We start from the raw sequence: 16500 nt of genomic DNA, 5'->3' as shown, positions 1-16500 counted from the left end.
TTGTTTGTCAGTCACCAAACGACATTGTAGATTAAAGACTTGTCTAGGTAGAGAAGAAACACAGTGAGCGCTACCATGTTTAAAAGCTAGCATCGTTATAAGCTTACCATACATATTTGTCCATAGTAGAAGTGCTCAGGAAGTGACTTTATGCCAAAATGTTAACTTGAATTGGAAAATCTGTTTTAAAGTATACTGTGAATCCTCCATAGGAAACCTATTGATCATAGAAATATAGATAATAGAATAAACATGTTAGCAGTTGATGTTACTCTTCAATAACATAGACCCCAAAGCAAATCAAGGGGAGAAAAATAGCTTTATTCAAAGAGGACAAATCATAGATGTTATGCGAGAGGCAGATGTTCATTCTCCCCTGTCCTCAGTGATTCTTCCACAGAACAAATAGACAGGATGTAATTTTAAAACCTCCAAACCTAGCCTGCGGTTGACCAATTAGAATTCCTTGCAGTAAAATTGGGCCAACGGCCAGATTACAAATATCCTGTTTCAGACTCGATGTATAGACCATTTGAACCAATGAAAACTTCACGCACGTAGCTATGAGTCCAGGACTGACATTCCTACACACATTCTAAACAGATTAACAACTATTTCCATTGATAATTTATTCCCTATTGACCTCTAGTCCTCTGCGTTGTGTATTATCTTAAAATATTCTGACAGACATGAACATTAAGTTGATATTTGACGGTGGGTCGACCCGCGGCCCTCTTTGTGGAAGTAATTAAAGTTAACATTTCAAATTAATTGACATTTCAAAGGGGTACCAGCTAAATTGCAGTGGTCTGAAGGGATAAGTCCGTTCAATGAATTATATTTCTGTTTGTTATTGTTATATTTGGAAACACATTTTCCTTGACTCCAACCCCATTCACTGCACTGAACGAATGTGGGTGGGCAATGTCTACATAAGGGTGCATATTAAAAACTCTGACGAAGGCCTTGGGGCTGATACGTAAAGTGTAATACTAGCAAGAGCAGCGTGCAGGATCCTATTTTATCTCATATTATTGTAATGACACCCACCCTGTATTCAACTGCATGTTGTGTCTCAACCAAGGGCAGACCCAACACAACTTCAGATGATGATGAAAAATAAATGTAATCATAGAAATTGACATTTTCCTTTAACATGAATGATCTAAAAAAAAAAAAAAAAGTTAACCCCTTAAATTAAAAATATATATATAATTTTTTTTAATTAAGGGGTTAACTTTTTTTTTTTTAGATCATTCATGTTGAAGGAAAATGTCAATTTCTATGATTACATTAATTTAAGGATATTATGAAATAGTTAGACAACCTTGTTTTGTAAGCATTTAAATGTTTATGTCAACTGTTTATTTTCCAGTGATGAAGACATGGATGCGTCATGGTATGGTGGGGTATGCAAAATGGGTCAACTTTGAGTACCTTTATCTCCTGAATGTTTTGGCATTCAGGTCTAAGTCATTTTCTGACCACTTCTTCCATGGCCAAACATGTATGGAAAGTTTTGATTAAATCAAAAGGGAGGCTGTCAAAAAGTGAATGAATTCAAATGTATTTACCCTATGTGCTTTGTGTACTTGTACTGTTTGGTAAGTTACTATTTTTTTCTGTTTGTATTTTACAGACCCTTTTATTCTTCCACACCAACAAGTAAAGGGACCATCAAATTTGTCCTAAGTGGAGCCAATATCATGTGCACTGGATTGACATCCCCAGGTGCCAAACTCTACCCTTCTGCCTCAGAAACAGTAGTTGTATCCTTCCTTTGACCGATATGCTGATCATGTACGGTGCCTTGAGAAAGTATACATACACCTTGACTTATTCCACATTGTGTTACAGCCTGAATTCAAAATGTATTAAATGGTTTCTCACCCATCTACACACAATATCCCATTACGAGAGTTAAAACCTGTTTAGACATTTTTGCAAATGTATTGATAATGAAATGGAGAAATATCACATAAGTATTCATACCCCTGAGTCAATGTCAGAATCACCCTTGGCAGTGATTACACCAGGATTGTTCAATATTTGCACATTCTTTTTAAACTTATTCAAGCTTTGTCAAGTTGATGTTGATCATTGCAAGACACCCATTCAAGTCTTGCCATAGATTTAAGTTGAAATTGTCACTCGGGAACATTCAATGTGATCTTGGTAAGCAACTCGTGTATATTTGGCCTTGCGTTTTAGGTTATTGTCCTGCTGAAAGGTGCATTTTGTCACCCAGTGTCTGTTGGAAAGCAGACTGAACCAGGTTTTTCTCTATGATTTTTTTCTGTGCTTAGCTATATTCCATTTATTTGTATCCAAAATAAATCCCTTGTCCTTGCCGATGACAAGCAAACTCATAACATGATGCAGCCACCACCATGCTTGAAAATATGAGGAGTGATACTCAGTGATGTGTTGTTGGATTTGCCCCAAACATAATGCTTTGTATTCAGGACAATAAAGTACATTTCTTTGAATTTTATTTTTGAAGTTTTACTTCAGTGACTTATTGCAAACAGGACGTATGTTTTGGAATATTTTTTTTATTCTGTACATGCATTTTTTTCACTCTGTCATTTAGGTTATTTACTCCAATACTATGTTGTTGATCCATCCTCCATTTTCTCCTATCACAGACATTAAACTCCACAACTGTTTTAAAGTCACCATTGAGCTCATGGTGAAATCCCTGAGCGGTTTAACTATACTCCAGAAACTGAGTTAGGAAGGACGCCTGTATCTTTGTAGTGACTGGGTGTATTGATACACCATCCGAAGTGTAATTAATAACTTCACCATGTTCAAAGGCATATTCAATGTTTATTTTTTACACATCTCACAATAGGTGCCCTTCTCTGTGAGGTGCCCTTCTCTGGTCTTTGTGATTGAATCTGTGTTTGAAATCCACTGCTCGACTTGAGGGACCTTACAATTATCTGTATGCGTGGGGTGCAGAGATGAGGTAGTCATTCAAAAAGTCATATTGCACACAGTGAGCCCCATGCAACTTATGTGACTCGTTAAGCACATTTTCACTCCTGAACTTATTTTGGGCTTGCCATAATGAAGGTGTCGAATACTTATTGACTCAAGACATTTCAGTTGAAGATAAAAATTAAAAACAGAATTCCACTTTGGGGGTATTGTGTAGGCCAGTGACACAAAATATCAATTGAATACATTTTAAATACAGGCTGTAACACAACAAAATGTGGAGAAAGTCAAGGGGTGTGGATACTTTCTGAAGGCACTGTTTGTTCAGTACAACGCCTTACTTGGCCCGTTTTCTACATGGACGAGCCTTTAGGATCAGGCTCCGTCCATGTAATCCTATTAATTTATGGCCACGATGATGCTTTCAGCAACTCAAGAGTTCCAGAGTTGGAAATGGCTAACCACTAGATCGGCCCTCAGTAAATCTGAGTTCCAAGTGGGAAACTCAGACCAGAATGTTGATACCCGAGTTTACGAGTTGTGATGTTTCTCCACTTACCTTTTAACTCTAACCAAAAGATTGTAAAACAAATTCAAATCAAATTGATTTATATAGCCCTTCGTACATCAGCTGATATCTTAAAGTGCTGTACAGAAACCCAGCCTAAAACCCCAAACAGCAAGCAATGCAGGTGTAGAAGCAAAACAAAGCCATTTTCAATGCAGTTTGACCCATACAGTATAGTACAGTGTATTCAGATCCCTTCCCCTTTTCCACATTTTGTTACATTACAGCCTTATTCTAAAATTGATTAAATACATTTCTTCTACCCAATCCAGACACCCCATAATGACTAAGCAAAAACAGATGTTGAATTTTTAAAACAGATACCTTACTTGCACGAGTATTCAAGACCCTTTGCCATGAGACTAGAAATTGAGCTCAGGTACATCCTGTTTCCATTGATCGTCCTTGAGATGCTTCTACAACTTGATTGCAGTCCACCTGTGGTAAATTCAATTGATTGGACATGATTTGGAAAGGCACACACCTGTCTATATAAGGTCCCACAGTTGACAATGCATTTCAGAGGACAGTGTATGTTGCATTGATCTGATCTGTAATAGACTATGGCAGTATAGTTCGGCAGCCCTGACATCTTTGGAAAGGCTAGCTGTCATACGGGGCAAGGACTCAGAATATGTAGTGGAGCGTTTCGGACATCCCCAATGGCTGCACTACATGTGGAGATGGGGGATATGTCATTGCAGATTAGGAGACGACAGCTGGCAATGAATTATTCTGTTAACCTACAGGGACATGGGGTGTCTCATCCTGCAAAAGGGATTTTACAGGCCTGCTGGGAACATGAGAGAAGACAGAATACGAGCTTTGGGTGGGTGGGTAATATCCAGGCGAAGGAAATGGGACTGTATGGAAGGGAGTTTAGTCCAAAGGTAGCCATTCCTGTAAACCCACCATGGCTACACCTGCCTCCAGTAGTTGATCTAGAAGTGTTGGAGAGACGACAGAAAGATAGGGAGGGTGATGATCCATCTGATTTGTTTAAGAGACGTCTGGATACTGTGTATCAGGATTTTGTGGCCAAATACACAGATGGTTCAAAAGATCCAAAGACCGGACGTATTGGGTCAGCATTTGTAGTGCAGGAATCTGGGGTGGAAGTCAGGAAACGTATTACAGATGGTCTTGCAGTGGGTGGAGGAAGTCAAAGCAGATGGAGTAGTTATTTGCTCTGATTGATGTGCAGTGTTGATAAGTCTCCAGGTCATTTAGGTCACATAGCAGACAAGACCTGCTTTATGAGGTGATAAAAACCCATGGCAGGATTAGACAGATGGGTATATAGGTTTACTTGGGTTCCAGCCCATGTGGGGATGGAGGGGAACGAGGCAGTTGATGTACTGGCTAAACAACCACTTAGAAGTGGGAATGTTGATGTTGAAGTTACAATGAGCAGGGCAGAGGCAAAAAGCCTGATATGGACCGTGATGGTGCAGAGATGGCAGGAGCAGTGGAATAGAGATGCTAAGGACAGGCATTTATTCAGAGGAAAGTCAGTGCGGGGAAGACTGTAGGAAGGGACAGAACAGAGGAGGCTATTTTTACAAGATTAAGGGTGGGACACAGCCGGTCCTTCAATGTGATAGGAAAGCATCCAACAGTAAAGTGTGATTTATTTCCAGGAAACCGAGACGTGGAGCATGTATCACTACAGTGTGGGCAGTTTAGAGGGAAAGAGAGGCTGAGGTCTAGTATGAGGGAGAAGTAGATACAAGAAATGAGTTTTGAGGTATATTGAGTAGAACGTCATTAGATATAGTCTCAAATATTTTATATTTTTTAAGAGCAACAGGGCTGGCAGGTAGGATTTAGTTTCTCCCGGTCTCTGGCCCACACTCCAGTACAGTAGGTGGCGGTAATGCATCAAAACATTTCTGCAGCATCGAAGGTCAACCAGAAAAAAACACACTGGCCTCCATCATTCTTAAATGAAAGAGGTTTGGATCCACCAAGACTTTTCCTAGAGCTGGTCGCCCTGACAAACTGAGCAATCGGGGTTGAAGGGCCTTGGTCAGGGAGGTGACCAAGAACCCGATGGTTACTCTGACAGAGCTCCAGAGTTCCTCTGTGGAAATGGGTGAAACTTCCAGAAAGACAACCATCAATGCAGTACTCCACTTTCAGTAAAAGGCACATGACAGCCCGCTTGGAGTTTGCCAAAGGCACCTAAAGACTCTCAGACCATGAGAAACAAGTTTCTCTGGTCTGATGAAACCAAGATTGAACACTGGCCTGAATGCCAAGTGACACATCTTGAGGAAACCTGGCACCATCCCTACAGTGAAGTATGGTGGTGGTAGCATGCTGTGGGGATGTTTTTCAGCAGCAGGAACTGGGAGACTAGTCAGGATCGAGGAGAAAAATGAACGGAGCAAAGTACAGAGATCCTTGATGAAATCCTGCTCCATAGCCCTCACGACCTCTGACCAGGGCAAAGGTTCACCTTCCAACAGAACAATGACCCTAAGCACACAGCCAAGACAATGCAGGACTGACTTCGGGACAAGTCTCTGAATGACCTTGAGTGGCCCAGCCAGAGCCTGGACTTGAACCCCATCGAAAATCTCTGGAGAGAGCTGAAAATAGCTGTGCAGCGACGCTCCCCATCCAACCTGACAGAGCTTGAGAGGATCTGCAGAGAACAATGGGAGAAACTCCCCAAATACAGGTGTGCCAAGCTTGAAGCGTCATACCCAAGAAGACTGAACCAACAGGCAGAGGGTAGAATAATTGTTCTGATTCTCTGAAATAATGGAATGGGAATAATAATGCATTTTATTTATTTATTTATTTGATTTTGCATAAAACAACACTTTCAGTCGCCTTATCTGAAGGACAAGTGGATAGACAGGTTAGTGTCAAGCCCTGCATGTTTTTTCCCCCAAAAGTCTCATGGAATGGTAACCCACATTGAACACCACACATTGGCTGAATGACAGAACAGCTATTTCAATGTCATGGAAAACATTTTCACTGTTGTTTTAGGCCACTCTGGTCGGCCTATATTATGATAAAATAGCCAATAGCCTACATAGCCATTGTTAAAACTGTAACTTAAAGTGGGTACAGCCTCAGTGTTCACAGTAAACACGTGCTTGAAGTTGCACTGAATTTTCACAATGTTCAATTTGGGCTCAGCAGACCTGAAATTTGCTCAATGTAAAAAATAAAAGGGAACATTTATTTTAGCAGCAAAGGGGGGACCAACTTCATATTAATGCCCATGATTTTTGAATGAGATGTTAGAAAAACAGGTGTCCTCATACTTTTGATTAGGTGTACTTGTATAAACTACAGTACGCGTATAGACTTTCCTGATGCTCATTCCACTTCACTTTTTGTGGACAGAGAGAAAGTCAACAAGGGAGTAGGAGTTGAACATGTTCATTATCTTAACGACGGACTGTGGCACATGAAGACGTATAAGTGAGATGTCATTACCCACCCCTGGACAACATGGAGCTCTTGACAGCGAGGCTTCCAGTCAATTGTTTACACCAAAGCTGGAGGTTTTGAACCAACCTCCAATTGATGCACAAATAAAAACCTGCATTTAAAGTTATTTTCCATTCTTTTGCACTGCCTTTACATTTCATGGTTTCTTTGCTAAAGTCGTTGGGACTCACTTGCAACCAGGAGAAAAACATCTGAAATGGATTGTAGATCATAGTACCATGTATATACTGTTACATGTATTTATGACATGAAATCAATAAAGAATTCTCTGGCGAGTTGGAGGCTAAAGAAAGATTAAATCAGTTTTTTTTAGGGGGTCAGTTACATTCTCTCTTTGCAGAAGTTTGGGCACGCATGGTCTTCATTAGGTGTACGTATTTATGAAAACTAAAGTAATCTAGCAGACACTTCCATATGCCAGGATGTACAATGATGCTTGATGGGGCATGAATACAGACAGGCATCACTAGTAAACATTCAAAAAGAATGTCACATTCACTGTTTAATGAAATAGTTTTTTAGAAATGGCAACTCGAGTTGAGGATAGTTTGTTTGGAGCTCTGTGGGAGAATCAATAGTTTTTGCTTGGCGACTACGTTTTCTTCTCACCGTGGAAACAAAACAATAATCAATATGAAGGTACACGGAGAAAAAGTAGAGCCTACATAAAAATACTCAGACGACAGTTGGGCTAGGGGTACAATAACACAGAACATAAAAACCTTAAGGGATTTACAGTGCATTTGGAAAGTATTCAGACCCCTTGACTTTTTACATTTTGTTACATTATAGCCTTATTCTAAAATGGATTCAATTGTTTCCCATAATGACAATGGAAAAGCAGTTTAGACATTTTTGCAAAAAAAAAATCTAATTTACATAAGTATTCAAACCCTTTACTCAGTACTTTGTTTAAGCACCCTTGGTAGCGATTACAGCCTCAAGTCTTCTTGGGTATGACGCTACAAGCTTGACACACCTGTATTTTGGGAGTGTCTCCCATTGTTCTCTGCAGATCCTCTCAAGCTTTGTCAGGTCTTAACACATTCCTGAATAATAAATCAACACCTGAGGAATGGCATCTAAAACAATTGCAAAATCTTTAGGTGTTACAGTGATAAGAAATCCTCATAAGTAAAAAATCCCCTGCATTTACAAGTTGGCTCACCAATAGAATATTTCCGAACAAATATTCTAAAAACAAAGATGTATTTTTATACAGGGTTAGAAATGTAGGAAGCCTCGACTTCTGATCTTTTGTATGGTTATGCCTAAATATTTAAGTTCTTTCACTGGAATACCCTAATATGATGGTGTCACACAATCTTTGACAGCCATGAGTTTGCATTTATTAATGCTAAGACTTAGACCAGATGCTTTGATTGATATGGGAATCTGACTGGCATCTTTCAGAAATAGTGTAGTATCGTGCTATAGTAATTTAGTAGCTGTGCTATAGTCATTTACCAGCTATGGAAATACGTTGTACAGGACTTATTTACTTTTATTTTCATTCAATGTCACTATTATTCACTTTGGTTTTAGAAGTGGGGGGACATAACCTGGGGGAGGACACCCAGACCACCGCCATGTTATGTCCCCCCACTTTAAATGTCAATCATTTGATTAATTTAACATTTGAAGTGGGGGGACATAACCTGGCGGGGGTCTGGGTGTCATCCCCCAGATTTTTTGGGTGCAACTAAAGCTAATTCTCTGCATTTTTACACATTCCAATACGTTGTCTGCATTTAGAACAAAAAGTAAGAAAAAATACCCATTGTCATCAAGCTAGGTAAGAGCTCATTATTAAAAATGTTTAAGTGATTAATAAGACTGAACTAGATAAAAGGTAATTCAATAACAAATACTGTTACACCGTTAACCAGTAGCCCAACAAATGCTCCACTCTTGAAAAAAATACAGACTGTCTTTGTTAAGACATCCTCTATATCAAATTTCATCCAGACCAACCAGCCAGCCCGAGCCACCTGCACTCCCAACCCCCAACAGTATAATATGCCATTTAGCTGACGCTTTTATCCAAAGCGACTTACAGTCATGTGTGCATACATTCTACGTATGGGTGGTCCCGGGAATCGAACCCACTACCCTGGCGTTACAAGCGCCATGCTCTACCAACTGAGCCACAGAAGGACCAACAGTCTAGTCAATAACTCAACTCTCTCCCAACACAATTTAATTCCCAGTTCACACCTTAATTTTTAAAAATTCCCACGGGAATGGTTTGGAGAAGAAAAAAAAATAAAACACATATACCTCATAACACACAGAAACTGCAAATCCTCCATATAATTAATCTCATATTACTAATAGTAGTGTTGAGCTCTTTTTAGTTGCATACAATATAACTGTCGCCTCATTCGGTCCCTAGGGGTCTAACACCCTACAGCTCCCCAACACACCCCACCCCCGCTTTAGGATCCTAGTTAAATATTCATTATTGGTTTTGGGTGTGTTAGGCACAGTGACAACCCACAGGACGGAAGACCACCAGGGCCAGGACTGAGCAGCCCAGCAGCTAGGGATAGCCTAAAAGGGCATCTCCCCTGACATGAGCACGTTTTCAATACAGATATCTTTAGTCATACTGTATTCCATATAAGGCATTCAGACCTTATGAAAGTTGCCCAATATACCCTTAATATAGTAATACATAGCTTGACATTCTGGGAGGATAACCAACCCTCCAATTAATTGCAATGCATTTCTTAGCTGCTATAAATGCTTGGTTACACAGTTTCTTCAGATAACAGTCTCCAGTATCAACATTTCCAAGCAAACAAAACAGGGAGAAGGGAGATTCTGTAGACTTGCTGAGATAAAAGAACACACTATTTGGCAGAATTTAGCCAGCCTTTGTAAGACCAAAACATATGCAAATATGCCCCCTTTTGTGTTTTACACCTCCGGCAGAGGAATGACATTTCTGAGTGCATGGAATTCAGTTTCACTGGCATATAGTACATTCTATGGATGGCCTTAAACTGCAGTCATTTATGTCTGAGATGATACGAACACAACAACAATTAAACACATCTGTATCCATTCATCATCATCAATAGCTTCTAACAGGTCTTCCTCACATCTTTGTTTTACATGTTTTGTGTCATTGATAAAAGCTTCTATCAACCCTTGATAGTTTGGAAATCAAGTTTGGAGGTTTGTCATACTGCCTTAAAATAGCATCTGGCCTGTCCTTGTCCAGAGTTTACTGCGCAGAGAGAATAAAGGTTTGTATCTGCAAAACTGTATCTCACCTCTGTCACAGACTGGTCTTCCCCTGACTGCCTGACCCTGCTGAGACCCCTGTCACCATCTGATCTTCCTAAAATGAGGCATGACAAGGAATTGCCTTGGTGTACATTTATACATTATATTATCCAAGAATAGAACCAATGGTTGAATAATGGAAATGACCATTATTCCCAAATCCCACACTGTAGCTTTAAACTTAATCCACTGCCCTGTAGCTACTGTAGGTCTACCCATCATTTCAAGATGGAACTTTGTATCATTCACTGATATTGTTAATATACTGCAAAATTCACCTGTGCTCTGTAGACTGGACTTCCCTGGCTGTCTGAGCATGCTGAGACCCCAGTCACCATCTGATCCTGCTAAGACACGATGAGCATAGTTTTGTGTACTGACTGCACAAGAGGGCTGCATTTCCATGGGATGCTTGTGTAACAGGGTTGGTTATGTTTCCACTTGCCTGAAAAGAAAGGTGTGTTTAATGTTCAAGCATTCTTATTCATATCCTTCTCCGCTGTGCAATCCAGTTTCCGAGCTGGTCATGGGTACACCTCAGCCACTCTCAAGGTACTAAACAATAGATAAAAGACAGTACTGGGCAGCTGTCTTCATCGACCTGGCCAAGGCTTTCTCTGTCAATCACTGTATTCTTATTGGCAGACTCAACAGCCTTGGTTTCTCAAATTACTGCCTCGCTGGTTCACAAACTACTTCGCAGACAGACTTCAGTCTGTCAAATCGGAGGGCCTGTTGTCCGAACTTCTGGCAGTCTCTATGAGTCTCTATGGGGGTAGCACAGGGTTCAATTCTCGGGCCGACTCTTTTCTCTGTATATATCAACGATATCACTTCTTGCCGTGGGTGATTCCCTGATTCACCTCTACGCAGACGACACCATTCTGTATACATCTGGCCCTTCTTTGGACACTGTGTTAACTAACCTCCAAATGAGCTTCAATGCCATACAACACTCCTTCCGTGGCCTCCAACTGCTCTGAAACGCTAGTAAAACCAAGTGCATGTTTTTCAACTGCCCACACCCGCCCGCCCGCCCGCCCGCCCGACTAGCATCACTACTCTGGACGGTTCTGACCTAGAATATGTGGACAACTACAAATACCTAGGTGTCTGGCTAGACTGTAAACTTTCCTTCCAGACTCATATCAAACATCTCCAATCCAAAATCAAATCTAGAATCGGCTTTATATTTTGCAACAAAGCCTCCACTCATGCCGCCAAACTTACCCTAGTAAAACTGACTATCCTACCAATCCTCAACTTTGGCGATGTCATCTACAAAATAGCTTCCAATACTCTACTCAGCAAACTGGATGCAGTCTATCACAGTGCCATCCGTTTTGTTATCAAAGCCCCTTATACCACCCACCACTGCGACCTGTATGCTCTAGTCGGCTAGCCCACACTACATATTAGTCGCCAGACCCACTGGCTCCAGGTCATCTATAAGTCTATGCTAGGTAAAGCTCCGCCTTACCTCAGCTCACTGGTCACGATAACAACACCCACCCGTAGCACGCGCTCCAGCATGTATATCTCACTGGTCATCCCCAAAGCCAGCACCTCCTTTGGCACCTTTCCTTCCAGTTCTCTGCTGCCAGTGACTGGAACGAATTGCAAAAATCTCTGAAGCTTGAGACTTACATTTCCCTCACTAACTTTAAAAATCAGCTATCTGAGCAGCTAACCGATCGCTGCAGCTGTACATAGTCCATCTGTAAATAGCCCACCCAATCTACCTACCTGACCCCCTTATTGTTTTTTTAACTTTTCTGCTCTTTTGCACACCAGAGTCACTACTTGCACATCATCATCTGCTCATCTATCACTCCAGTGTTAATCTGCTAAATTGTAATTACTTTGCTACTATGGCCTATTTATTGCCTTACCTCCTCATGCCATTTGCACACACTGTATATAGACTTTATTTTCTTCTATTGTGTTATTGACTGTATGCTTGTTTATTCCACATGTAACGCTGTGTTGTTGTTTGTGTCGCACTGCTTTGCTTTATCTTGGCCAGGTCGCAGTTGTAAATGAGAACTTGTTCTAAACTGGCCTACCTGGTTAAATAAAGGTGAAGTAAAAAAAAAAAACAATTGGTTGGTTGGTTCAATTCACGTTGACAATAAGGCCTGTTGTTATTGGCCCGCTTGTAGAAAGGGGGAGATCGCGAATGTCAGGTCTCCCCAGTATGAAAATGTGGTGCAAGGGGTAGATCACGTTCTGAATTATATTTTACAATGTGTACAAGTTTGCTGACCATTGCCGACTTATACATATGGCACCTGTTAGGGATCGAGGAGCTTTCTGGGATGTGCTTTGGTATATGATTGCTGTATATAAGTCTGTTAGCTAGCATGCACCGATGTAATGGTCACATAAGCTCACTGCTAACACAGTTGCTTTTATGCTACAGATTTTACCATCAACATCATTAAGCCCTGCACAACTAACGTGCTGTTTCCTATTTAACAACATATTATAAATAATGCTCAACTGGGACCACTGGCTGGGGTGATTTATTTGGACAAAACACAACGCAAGGAGAGTACGATTAACATCTGTTACCCTTGCGGGACCTGCGTTTCATGCTAGGGGCAGTCAGACAGACGATGTTGGGATTGATGTGTAATCATATGGAGTGAGAGTTTTAATAAATAAATTAAACCAGACACACAGACAACACACAGACAGGAAACAGAAACAATGACGCCTGGGGAAGGAACCAAAGGGAGTGACATATACAGTGGGGAGAACAAGTATTTGATACACTGCCGATTTTGCAGGTTTTCCTACTTACAAAGGATGTAGAGGTCTGTAATTTTCATCATAGGTGCACTTCAACTGTGAGAGACGGAATCTAAAACAAAAAATCTAGAAAATCACATTGTATGATTTTTAAGTAATTAATTTGCATGTTATTGCATGACATAAGTATTTGATCACCTACCAACCAGTAAGAATTCCCAGCTCTCACAGACCTGTTAGTTTTTCTTTAAGAAGCCCTCCTGTTCTCCACTCATTACCTGTATTAACTGCACCTGTTTGAACTCGTTACCTGTATAAAAGACACCTGTCCGCACACTCAATCGAACAGACTTCAACCTCTCCACAATGGCCAAGACCAGAGAGCTGTGTAAGGACATCAGGGGTTAAATTGTAGACCTGCACAAGGCTGGGATGGGCTACAGGACAATAGGCAAGCAGCTTGGTGAGAAGGCAACAACTGTTGGCGCAATTATTAGAAAATGGAAGAAGTTCAAGATGACGGTCAATCACCCTCGGTCTGGGTATCCATGCAAGATCTCACCTCGTGGGGCATCAATGATCATGAGGAAGGGGAGGGATCAGCCTAGAACTACACGGCAGGACCTGGTCAATGACCTGAAGAGAGCTGGGACCACAGTCTCAAAGAAAACCATTAGTAACACACTACGCCGTCATGGATTAAAATCCTGCAGCGTACGCAAGGTCCCCCTGCTCAAGCCAGCGCATGTCCAGGACCGTCTGAAGTTTGCCAATGACCATCTGGATGTTCCAGAGGAGGAATGGGAGAAGGTCATGTGGTCTGATGAGACAAAAATAGAGCGTTTTGGTCTAAACTCCACTCGCCGTGTTTGGAGGAAGAAGGATGAGTACAACCCCAAGAACACCATCCCAACCGTGAAGCATGGAGGTGGAAACATTCTTTGGGGATGCTTTTCTGCAAAGGGGACAGGACAACTGCACCGTATTGAGGGGAGGATGGATGGGGCCATGTATCGCGAGATCTTGGCCAACAACCTCCTTCCCTCAGTAAGAGCTTTGAAGATGGGTCGTAGCTGGGTCTTCCAGCATGACAATGACCCGAAACACACATTCAGGGCAACTAAGGAGTGGCTCCGTAAGAAGCATCTCAAGGTCCTGGAGTGGCCTAGCCAGTCTCAAGATCTGAACCCAATAGAAAATCTTTGGATGGAGCTGAAATTCCGTATTGCCCAGCGACAGCCCCGAAACCTGAAGGATCTGGAGAAGGTCTGTATGAAGGAGTGGGCCAAAATCCCTCCTGCAGTGTGTGCAAACCTGGTCAAGAACAACAGGAAACGTATGATCTCTGTAATTGCAAACAAAGGTTTCTGTAACAAATATTAAGTTCTGCTTTTCTGACGTATCAAATACTTATGTCATGCAATAAAATGCTAATTAATTACTTAACCATACAATGTGATTTTCTGGATTTTTGTTTTAGATTCCGTCTCTCACAGTTGAAGTGTACCTATGATAAAAATTACAGACCTCTACATGCTTTGTAAGTAGGAAAACCTGCAAAATCGGCAGTGTATCAAATACTTGTTCTCCCCACTGTATAGGGAAGGTAATCAGGGAAGTGATGGAATTTTGTTTAAAGTATCGCCCTTTCTTAAACATGCCATACAAAACTGGATACAATTTCATTTTCCCTGACACCCAAAAAGTACTAATTACATTTTGACAGGAAAATGGTCCAATTCACACACTTCTCAATAGAACATCCCTTGTCATCCCTACTGACTCTGATCTGGCGGACTCACTAAACACAAATGCTTAGTTTGTAAATTATGTCTGAGTGTTGGAGTGTGCCTCTGGCTGTCCGTCAAAAATAAATACAAAATTGTGTTGTCTGGTTTGCTTAATATAAGTTACTTAATTCTTTATACTTTTACTTAAGTACATTTTAGTAAATCCTATTTACTTTTGATACTTATGTATATTTAAAACCAACTACTTTGACTTGTACTCAAGTAGTATTTCACTGGGTGACTTTTACTTGAGTCATTTTCTATTAAGGTATCTTTTCTTTTACTCAAGTATGACAATTGAGTACTTTTTTCACCACTAGGTATCGCTGCAAAATGCTGTGGTAGCCATGCTGGTTAAATGTGCCTCGAATTCTAAATAAATCAGACCGTGTCACCAGCTAAGCTCATCCACGCGATCAGACCTTCTCCTCCATGCTCCACACTGGCAACCACATGCGCAGATCCTCCATTCACCTACTCTGCTTCTCACAAAGACACGGCGGTTGGAACCAAAAATCTCCAATTTGGCTCAACAGGCCAAAGGCCAGATTTCCACCGGTTTAATGTCCACTGCTTATGTTTCTTGGCCAAAGCAAGTCTTCTTATTGGTGTCCTTTAGTTGTGGTTTCTTTACAGCAATTCAACCATGAAGGCCTGATTCACAGTCTCCTCTGAACAGTTGATGTTGAGATGGTTCTGTTACTTGAACTCTGAAGCAATTTGTGAGACTGGTAACTCTAATGAACTTATCCTCTGCAGCAGAGGTAACTCTGGGTCTTTCTCTCCTGTGGCGGTCCTCATGATAGCCAATTTCATCATGGCGCTTGATGGTTTTTGCAACTGCACTTGAAGAAACTTTCAAAGTTCTTGAAATTGTACAGATTGACTGACCTTCATGTCTTAAAGTAATGATGGACTGTTTGCTTATTTGAGCTGTTCTTGCCATAATATGTACTTGGTCTTTTACCAAATAGGGCTATCTTCTGTATACCACCTCTACCTTGTCACAACACAACTTGTTGGCTCAAACCCATTAAGTAGAAAATAAATTCCACAAATTAATTTAAGACACAACTGTTAATTGAAATGCATTCCAGGTGACTACCTCATGAAGATGGTTGAAATAATGCCAAGAGTGTGCAAAGCTCTCAAGACAAAGGGTGGCTACTTTGAACACTTTTTTGGTTATTACATGATTCCATGTTTATTCAAATGGGGGGGGGGTATACAAAAAAAGGATAATTACTTTCTCCTGGTCAGTCTGTCATGGAAAGAGCAGGTGTTCCTAATGTTTTGTACACTGTGTATAAAGATGAGACTGTATCTCTATCACTCTTTGTTTACCACATATGACTGGGAAAAATCTATGCGAACGGCGCTACAACTAGTAATTACTAGTCAGAAACTAGTCTATTTTAGCCATATTACACTAGTCCCTAACAGTGTGTGTGTGTAAGTGTGCGTGTCCAATATATATTTTTTGTTTTGCTTATCAATAACAAGGGGTAAGATGAAAATGCTTCACTATGAGCTAGGCCTATTTTGCTTTACAGTGCTCTATATTTGGTTTAGCACTTTTTATAATTAAGAACTATGATTTCCCACTCTGACTGAATGCAACAACAGAACAGTCATTTCATTTAGTTGTTGGTATTAGGAGGATAAACATGGCTG

The sequence above is a fragment of the Oncorhynchus keta genome, chromosome 30 (genome assembly GCF_023373465.1).
Source record: "Oncorhynchus keta strain PuntledgeMale-10-30-2019 chromosome 30, Oket_V2, whole genome shotgun sequence".
In the NCBI taxonomy this organism is placed as follows: domain Eukaryota; kingdom Metazoa; phylum Chordata; class Actinopteri; order Salmoniformes; family Salmonidae; genus Oncorhynchus; species Oncorhynchus keta.
The sequence above is the reverse complement of the archived record's forward strand: the minus strand, read 5'-3'. Positions refer to the sequence as shown.